Source organism: Saimiri boliviensis, chromosome 12 (assembly GCF_048565385.1).
Source record: "Saimiri boliviensis isolate mSaiBol1 chromosome 12, mSaiBol1.pri, whole genome shotgun sequence".
NCBI classification, from domain to species: Eukaryota; Metazoa; Chordata; class Mammalia; order Primates; family Cebidae; genus Saimiri; species Saimiri boliviensis.
Window position 1 is genome coordinate 105425612 of NC_133460.1, and position 9817 is coordinate 105435428.

General features: G+C 46.0%; 1 pseudogene; it reads right to left on the reverse strand.

Annotated features, from left to right (window-relative positions):
* Positions 1 to 1752: 1752 nt before the first annotated feature.
* LOC101031307 (large ribosomal subunit protein eL19-like) lies at positions 1753 to 2440 on the reverse strand (annotated as a pseudogene).
* Positions 2441 to 9817: the final 7377 nt, after the last annotated feature.

A 9817-nucleotide genomic window follows, 5' to 3' on the forward strand; every position in this document is an offset into this window, starting at 1 on the left:
AAAAAAAGATAACTCTATCTCCGGAACGCTGAGAGCTCTTTGGAAGCAGAGCCTCATGGCATGATAAGGAAGGTCCTGTTGCAAATCTCCTACTCCTGAGCTTTGGAGGAGCCAGTGCGATTGAACCCTGAGTACAGGGGACCCTGCTGGGGGAACCACAGTTATATGCTCATTTGCAGGGACTGAAGCAGAGAAGATGAAATAAGCTTGCAGAAAGAAAGGAAGAATGATAGAAGTGACAGTGTTTTAGTCCTAGTTTGCCTGTTCCAAAGAAATGGACAACTGTGCTTACTGACTGCCTCCCTGAGATTCCTTGTAAAATCTTCCCTTCCCAGCTTGTGTCCCAAATAACTTATAAACAATGTCTCCTTTACTCGGCTCTCCAAAAACAATCCCTTTGTTTAACCACAATTTGCAAAAACAATTTCTTCATTGTAAATAAATCCCTAGACTCTACAATATGCCCTGATCCAGGAAAACACAGGAACATATTTTATAAAGCTCTGTGTATTTCCAAACAAGGGACATTGTTTCACCATAGAAATGCTATTTTTAAAAATCCTACTGACAGTAAAGCCTGGAGAGTGCTCTTCTGGTGTGAAGATAAAAGCAGCCCAGAAGTGAGATGCCCTGGGGAAGGTAAAGCGGAGAAAGGAACTCAGAACTGCTTGCTTCGTCTATTCAGCCCATCACCCAAGGGTCTCAGAGTATGACTTGCAGCACTGGGGCCAAATCAAAAAGGGCCTACCGGAGCCAGCCTGAGCTGGCTGGAGAGAAGCCTAACCCCATCCTGGAGATCAGGGAGACACAGCTCAGCTGTAATAGCCTCCCCAGCAGGCAAGGGCTGCCACAGCAGGTAGGCAGGCTTCCTGAGTCAGGGTCTGAGGGGTGCTGGTCCCTAGAGCATCAACCACGCTGTAGTGAAGGGCAAGGCTGCCTGTATCATCAGAGAGGGCCACACACAGCAATGCCCCTCCTAGCTGGCAGTGGGGGATTTGGTGGATCACTGAGACCCTTACTCTACTTCCTCTCCTACCAAAGAGCTTGTGTACCAGCACATCTCTGCTCACTGGGGCTTCTGAGAGTACAGGGTACGAGGGGAGCATGGGGGAGCTTAGGAAGCCTCTTGTCTTCCTCAGAGTACAGGGCACTGCGGGAGGTTGGGAATTCACTCCTCAGCCCCCATCCGCTGCTGATGAGAGTTGCTTCTGGTGGTGTTACCTACCCAGCAATCCAGCCAACCCTAGAATGGGGACAAGCACATTCCAGCCCCAGAATGCCATCAGCAGGGGAGCCTTAGTTGCTTGCAGTAGCAAACTGTGAGCACAGGAAGCAATGAAGAGAGCTCAGGGATGATAGCCAGGGCCTTGACAGTATCTGCTTTGGTCTGAACTGCCCATGGGCCACATCAAATAAAATGTCCCTTGCCTGTGTGCCCAGGTCTTAGCATTATTTTTTCTAGGACCTTTTCTAAGATGTGACACACACATCACTGCCTTCTAGAGAGCCTTCCGAATATTCCACATGCCTTTCTCAATGACTTAGAGTTCCTGAGCCCACCCAAAGGCAGTAGGGCCAAGAGGTGGATCCTGTGGCCCCAGGACCTGCTTAGTCCCTCAAATAACATCTGCTGAAGACACACAGCCCTCTGAGGCTGACCCAAACTCCCATGGCCTCCCTGAATGGGGGAAGAGTTGGAAACTATATGCCATTTATTCATTTTTTAAGGCTTGTTTTATGTTAATGGCTGATCTACGTAATCAGGTAGGCCAGTATGTACAGACAGAGGGGGAGCTTTGATTTCTTAGTCTCTTCCTCCTTAGGCAAAGCCTTGATCGTCTCCTTCTTGGCCCATAGGCCGCTTCACGGTGCTTGTGAGCTTCCTTCATCTTATAACTGCAGGCCTCAGCCTGGTCAGCCAGGAGCTTCTTGCGGGCCTTGTCTGACTTCAGCTTGTGGATGTGTTCATGAGAATCCTCTAGTTTTTGAACACATTCCCCTTACCTTCAGGTACAGGCTGTGATACATGTGGCAATCGATCTTCTGAGCAGCTGGCACAGAATCCTCATCCACCTCATCCATGCGACCTTCTCTGGCATTCGGGCATTGGCTGTACCCTTTCACTTACTTATGCCCATGTGCCTGCCCTTCCAGTGGGCCAACGTGTTTTTCTGGTATGGAGCCGGGAATGGACAGTCACAGAATTAAGGATGATCAGCCCATCTTTGATCAGCTTCCAGATCTGCTGACGGGAGTTGGCATTGGTGATTTCATTGGTCTCATTGGGGTCTGACCAGATCTTCTCCTTGCCACAGCAGAGGACACTAGAGGTGAGCCTATTCTGAAGCCTAAGGATACTCATGGCTGTGGCCACAGCAGCAAAAGTTAAGAGCCAGGATGATAGCAACGGACAAGATGCCTTGGCAGGGGGGACCCTTGGCCATTGGGACACTACGCTTTCCATGGGAAGGGGCCACAAAAAAACAGGGACCCTTCCTCAGAGATGTGCCCAACACTTGAGATGGACAGCCCAGTGATGCCCCAGAATGTTCTGCTGCCCCCATACTCAGTGGCCCCAGGGCACTGCCTTCATCTCTGAGTTTCCAAGTCAGTCTCTTCCCTGACACCACCTGCCATTTCGTTGATCTACCCTTCCCATCCCCTCCAACGTGGCACTTCTGTTCTGCTCACACTGTAACTATGAACAGCAAAAGCCAAGGGAAGAGATAGCCCTGATGATGAACTCAGCTTGCCTTAGTTTTACACAAGGTTTTCAGTCAAAAAGCCATACGTTTGGGTCGCACACACTTTTGCTATGAATCAGTAAAGTATCCAGGGATTGTGGATGTTTGTGTGAGGGGTTGGGGAGTTGGCCCTTCTGTGTTTGCTGCAGCCTGTTTGCTGCAGGGAGCGCCCCTGACTTCTCTTTGGGCTTCCACCCCTTCCTCTCTCTCTGGCTGTAGCTTAAGGAGTAGAACTCCCGACCCAGGCAAAGCCATCCAGCACCTAGGGTGCCCTTAGTGATGGTGGTGGGGATAGATCAAGGCTGGTCCAACAAAATGAATCTCAGTAATTTTACTGGGTATTCCAGGACAAAGACACTTACTCTCTTTTGCTGGACTTGGGGCTGTCAGCATACAGGGATGGAGAATGGAGTCTTTAAAGAAAGTGAGGCCAAGGGATGAGCCGTGGGACATCATCTGAACCCTGAACCAAGCCCAGATTAAGCCAGATGTAACCTCTGGACTTCCACCTTAAAAATAAGCATAAATTATCTTTGGGCTTAAGATACTTAAGATACTTTGGTTTTTCTCTCACTCATACTTTCAAAAAGAGTTTCAATCAGTGGATCTTGCAGTAGGCATTGCCCTGGCTTTCTGGAGGATTTCCCAGGCTGTCTTCTGAGATGACAGATTCTTCTCAGTGATCAGCTTTGATGGTGGCAGGTGGAGACATCTGTGCAGTGGCTAGGTGTAGTGAACCCTGCCTCTGCCCAGCTTCCTAGACCTTTGCTCTTACCCTCTGATCAAGTCAAAAGCCTGACAGGGAGAGAGGGGGCATGCTTGATACCTCTGTTCCTTTGCTCCCTGAGTCCAGTCAATCATCATATCTGATTAATTCCTCCCTCAGACAGCTCTCAGCTGCATATGCTACTTTATATTCTCTGACACCACCCTCATTGAAGCTCCTACCACCTTTTATGAGGGCTCCTAAAATAGACTCCTAACTAGTATTTCCATTCTATGCTTGTCCCCGCATCCTTTCTCCACCTAACATCTAAAGTGGAATTGCAAAATAGAAATCAGATTGGCATGTCTGTCCCTTCTCTGTTTCAATCACTTAAATGGTTTGTGTGTTTGTCTCATATCCAATGCTCTGGCCATACCAGCTGCCACCTTTTTGTCTCTGGAATGTACCAAGCTGTTTGGTATGTACCAAGACTGCATTCATTTCCTATCTTACAGTTCTCTAGGCTGGAAGCCCACATGGGTCTCCCTGGGCTAAAGTCTCCGTGTCTGCTGGGATGCATTCCTTTTTGGAGGCCGTGGGAGAGAATGTGTTTTCTTGCCTTTCAAACATCTAGAAGCTACTTGCCTTCCAGTGTACAGCCCATCTTCAAATGCAGCATCTTTCCGACTCTTTGGTTGGCACATCTTTCTCTGGCTGCAGCTGGGAAAGCTCTCCCTTTAATGTTTCCTGTGATTAGATTGGGGCCCCCTGATGATCCAGGCTATGAACCCAATTCAAGGACCATAACCTTAATCTGCAAAGTTCCCTTTGCTATGTTAGGTAAGGTATTCACAGGCTCCAGGGATTCAGGTATGAACACCTGTGTGGTTGGGGGGGGGAACATTTTTCTGCAGACCACAGGCCCTTTGCGCATGTCATTTGCTTTACCTAAAGTGCTCTTCCACCCAATTCTCATCAGCCCAACTCCTTTAGGCCAAACTTTGCATCCTCAGAGAGAACTCAGTAAAAAATCCACTTTAAATTAGACCCTCTCGTTACTCACTATGGCTTCTGTTTCTTTCCCTCATAGCCCTTTCAGCAGTCTATAATTAGATATATTTGTGTAATTATTACTTGATCGTTTTTCCCATTGGAGTGAAAACTCTGCAAGAACAGGAACTGAACTGATTTTGCTATTTGCCTATGACATTATCAGTCATGTGGTGACTGCTCCATGAATGAATGATTGGAGTGAAATTGGCTCTGAACTTTAAGCTCAGCCCTGTCTCCTTCAGGACAAATCCTCAAGAGAGATTTAAGGAGTTCCAACCTGGATTTCTGGGATTCAGTATCTAGCCTCCCTTGCTACAACTCCATCTCTGCCGTGGGCCCCCATCATGATCCTGAGTACCCACTCTGATGCTCTGAGCCCAAGGCTCTGTGTTCATTATCTGCCCTCTTTTCTTATCCAAGAATCCCTGGATTCAGGTTTACTATATTCTCTGTTGTTTTTGCTTTCTTATTGAGATGTAGTCTTGCTTCGTTGCCAGGCTGGAGTACAGTGGCACATTCTCTGCAACCTCTGCCTCCAGGGTTCAAGAGATTCTCTTGCCTCAGCCTCCTGAGTGTCTGGAACTACAGACGCATGCCACCACATCCAGCTAATTTTTTGTATTTTTAGTAGAGACAGGGTTTCATCACGTTGGCCAGGATGGTCTTAATCTTTTGACCTCATAATGTGCCCACCTCAGTCTCCCAAAGTGCTGGGATTACAGGCGTGAGCTACTGTACTTGGCCATCTACTACTCTTGCACCCCTGCTGGGGAGGGAGCACCTTTCCTTTGCAGCACTTCTTGAGGTTAATTACACATGTTATCATCTGCCTCCCTTAGTAAGCGGTACACACCAGAAGGAGAGGGTTTATTTTTCTCCCGTTCACTGCAGGACCCCAGCCAGTATCTGCTCCCCTGCCTCAGGCACCCAACACCTGCTGGTGAATGAATGGATGCCTGCATGCTTCTGTTCTTTCTAGGCCTTCCAGGATTGCCCGTGCATCACCACCATTCTCCGTGTGGGAGCATCCTGGTGCCAACTGCTCCTCCAAGGCCATGCCTCCACTTCTTGTTTCCCATACAGCCCTTGCACCTCTCTGCCATGCTGCAGGGATTTGATCTTTACTGCCAGTTCTAAGGTTAATGCCAATCAGAAATAGGCACCACTTCAAAGAGAATATAGGATTTTGCCAGACTATTTACTGCGCACCTACTCTACACAAAAATGAGAGTTGCACAAAAGTGAGCAGCCACAAAACTGTCCTCAAGAATCTCACAAAACGGCAAAGAAACAAATAATTTTCCTGGAATAATAAGCATCCCAATTCCACTGCTACAGCTATGAGAGTGGGATGCAGTAGGAGGAAACGAACGGGGCTACTCTGGTTGTCGCTGCCGCCAGACCATCCAATTAGCAGAAAAACTCATCTGTAGGCTGCCCTAGCCGTGGCTTAGGAGGAGAGGTAGTGCAGCCTCATGGAGAAGGTTTGGGTGAAAGCAAAAAGGGTAAGATTTTACTTCTCATTTAAATGTAATTAATATCTGATTCCAGCCAGACAGAAGCTCAGACTCAAATGTTGGAAAGACTTTGGAAATCGTAAGGTCTTCTCCACATAAGCACACATCTCTCAGGTGAGGATGTCCCTGTCTAACATCCTACAGAAGGCCTGCAGGGGGAATGAAGCCATCGTCCACAGTGATTCTGGAGCAGGCACAGAGCTGGCCAACTAGGAGGGAGGGCTCAGTCCTCCCGGGGCTGTGCCTCTCAGAGTCTCTTTCTCAGATGCCAAAGTGCTCAGTTGGGAAAACTGAAAAACAGTAGTAAAAAGATTTTCAAGTTGGAAATATGCAGCCGTGGAACTAATTGATAGGAAGCAGCCAGGTTGTAAAGTTCCATCATTTGCCACTGAGACGGGGAGAGATCCTGGGCAAGTGAAGGACTGGCAGGGAAGTGACATCTCAGCCACCCATCAGTCTTGCTTAATCACAGAATCCCATTTGAGAACCGAGGGTAAGATGTTTGTGGATCACGAGACATACTTGCAAGTTGACTTTAGTTCTTTTCTCCAAGTTTTGGTTATGGCTGACACAGAGAGTTTTACTAACGCAAAGTGATCTGCCAAACTATTTTGGCTATGTTTTGCTGGAAGCTGGAGAGAAGACAAAGAACTCTATAAAAAATAATAAGCAAAGCAGAATGCCCTCCCTGTCTCCCTGAGGTGACACCAGCTATTTTCCCATGAAAATAAAGAGAACAAGGAATAATTAAGAGAAGGGGTGGAGGTGGGGGAGAGAAAAACCCATCTGTATGAAAACAGGAGGTTTTCTGATAACTTTTAAACAGCAAAAGAACAATCATATGATTTTACAATGATTCAAAATTTTTGAAAATTGAGAGAACCTGAAAGAGAATGGATGCTTTTGTTGTTTTTGTTTTCTATCCAGCATCTTGAAATGTTATGTGAGCATGAAAATCGGTTTTAAGAACTGTCCCTCTGTTCTCTGATGTGAAGGGGAGCTCCGTGGGGCTTCTGTGATAATCCGGGCAAGCAAAGAGTGGATTAAGGCAGTAATTTTCAGTAGCTAAAGAAAGGACTACAAAGGCACAACTGCTACCAATTATATCTCAACACAAACCAGTACCTCCTTAAGCCTCAACACAGAGAAGGCAAACAATTTCATTGTCAACCAGGGTGTTCTCGTAGAAAGCCTTGGAACATGCTGGGCGCATTAAAGGGGAGATATCTCGCATGTGCAATTACTCAACACATCTTTAAAACTGTAAACACTTGTTCACATGTGGGGAAGTTTAGAGCCGTGCAGGGTTGGGAAACCCACCTGGCAGGCGGGCTCCCTTCGCTTCTCTCCAGTTGAGTAACCATCCTCGCGGCCCACTGCTCCTCTGAGAGCCAAACACCGTCAGCAGAGACATCATTAAGGAGTGGGGGACGGGAGTTCATACCGAGCTATTTTTATCCAGAGGACTCCCTCTTCTCCCATCTGGGTTGATCTCCTCCACAAACCTTGCCGCCATCTTTCTCCCCGCCACCTGGTGCATCTGGGATTGTACCGGCACAGAAATGCCATCCGGCTTTTGGCTAGCAGCTTTCTCCAGCTTTGATGGGTGAGTGGCACTGAGGATGCAGATATTTCCAAATAAATCAAGCAGAGGAAGATCGCCCAGGGTTGGTTTTTGAAACAGCAAACTGTGTGACCTCAAAGAGAATACCCACTATGCTCAGAAAAATAATCCCTCCAAATGTGTTCAATAAAAGAATGTAGAGAGCCCAAAGACCCCTGCCTATAAATATGGGAATCAAATGGAAAGAAAGCAAGGTTTATTCTCCCCCAACTGGCCTGGCTCACTGAGAACTGTGTATATATATATATATATATATATATATATATATATATATATATCACATGTCATACATGAAAAAGACCCATGAGATCATGCTGCTCAACTTGCTGCCAACAGGAGGGCACGGCTATTTCTCCTTTCCCAGGGCTGATGTTACATGTCTCCAGCAAGGAACCGATTTTTTTTGCTTTCCTGGTTTAATTTGCCATTGTGAGGTCACTGGGGAGACAGCAGAGCCAGTTCCCTGGCTTCTCAGGTCCACATGCATCCTGGGCTCTGGAGAGACATTCAAAGGAGAAGTGCTCTAAATTCAAAGGGAAATACGCCCAGCCATGGAAAATGGCAATAAATCCTTGAGAAATTAAAATTTTACTTGAAGTAGAAATTTTATCATCACCAAATTCTGCCAAATTTTGGATTTGGGGATTGGTAAAGAGGTTTCCAAAATGAAATGATGTCTAAACGTTGTTTGTTTTAAAGGACGTAATATATAGTAAAAATGAAATAATCACCCCACCCAAATAAGAGTTATTTCTTTCCCAACAGACCTTTTCCAGGCTCAGTAATTTCACTGTTAATGGCAGAGAAAAAGTAATCAGCTAGTTAATGGGTACCAGTTAGCACTGAAGTCATTTAATTAGCAACAGTAAATGAGAGCTGCCCAGGTGCTCAGACGTAATTAGCTGTGCCCCAAACATTTCCCACATTGGCCAGGAATTAGAGTCAAGGACAGGGAGCTAAGTGCTGTTGGAGAAGAATCTTCCCAGGCTGAGGACATGACCAGGCCTGTGGTTCAATCTTCCAACAGGCTGAGCAATGCTACAGTCCCCAAATCTTCAAAAGGCCTCACACTTGAAGAGGAAGCAAAGAAATGAGTTATGGGCTCTGAAGCCATGTTGTCTAGGTTCAAATCCTGGCTACATGCTTTGGTTAGTTATTAAGATCTATTTGTCTCAGTTTTTTCACCTGCAGAATGGGGAAAACAATAAAATCTACCTGTAGTTAAAGAGTTAATATGTATAATGTGCTTAAAAGGCTAAAGAGTTTATACGTGTAATGTGCTTAGAAGACTGACTGGCACATGGTAAGCCTTCTCTAAGTGTTGTTTAGAAGAATAACTATTACTTTTGATTATTTTTGTTATAATTATATATATATCTTACTTTATTTTTACACCATCAATCAATTATGATTGCTTACGATCACCCAGCCATAAATGGTAGAATCAGCAGAGTAATAGCAGTAGAAGTAGTAATAATGACAAGAATAATGGCTTCTACTTAGTACCTAGCACGTGCCAGATTTTGATCCAGATGCTCTACATCAGGAGTACAATTCACAAACAAAATTCAGCCTCCTATTTTGTAAATAAAGTTTTATTGGAACACAACCATGTCCATTTATTTACATATCGTCTATGGCTGCTTTTGGCAACAATAGAATTGAGTAGTTCTGAGAGAAACCAGACAGACTGCAAGGCCTATCTGGCCTTTCATAGAAAATATTTGCCAACCCCTACTCCACATAGCCTAAATTAATTCTTGCAATAACTTCTAAGGTTGTATTTGTTTCCTGTATTCAGCTAGGAAGACTGGTACTCAAAGAAGATCAAGGATATGCCAAAAATCTCTCTGATGGGAGCTAGGAACCATTTGACTCCAATACCCACTCCTTCCAGTCATGTCCCATTGGCTCCAGGAGCCCAAAGTGCATTCCCTGTGCTGTGCCCATCACTGTCCACAGCAGTGGGAGATGAGCTGGGTACAGCCAGGTGGGTGCCACTGCTGAAGGTGCTCTGCTCTCTTTTCATGGAGGGAATGACCATCTGCAAGGCCAAGTCCTTCTGACAGGGACACACTGAGTCAAACACTTTTCCCCTTACATACACGATGGTTTCTTTATAATCCCTGCTGTGGCTGCCTTGTGTGAGGCAAGATATTGGTAGATGCAGGTG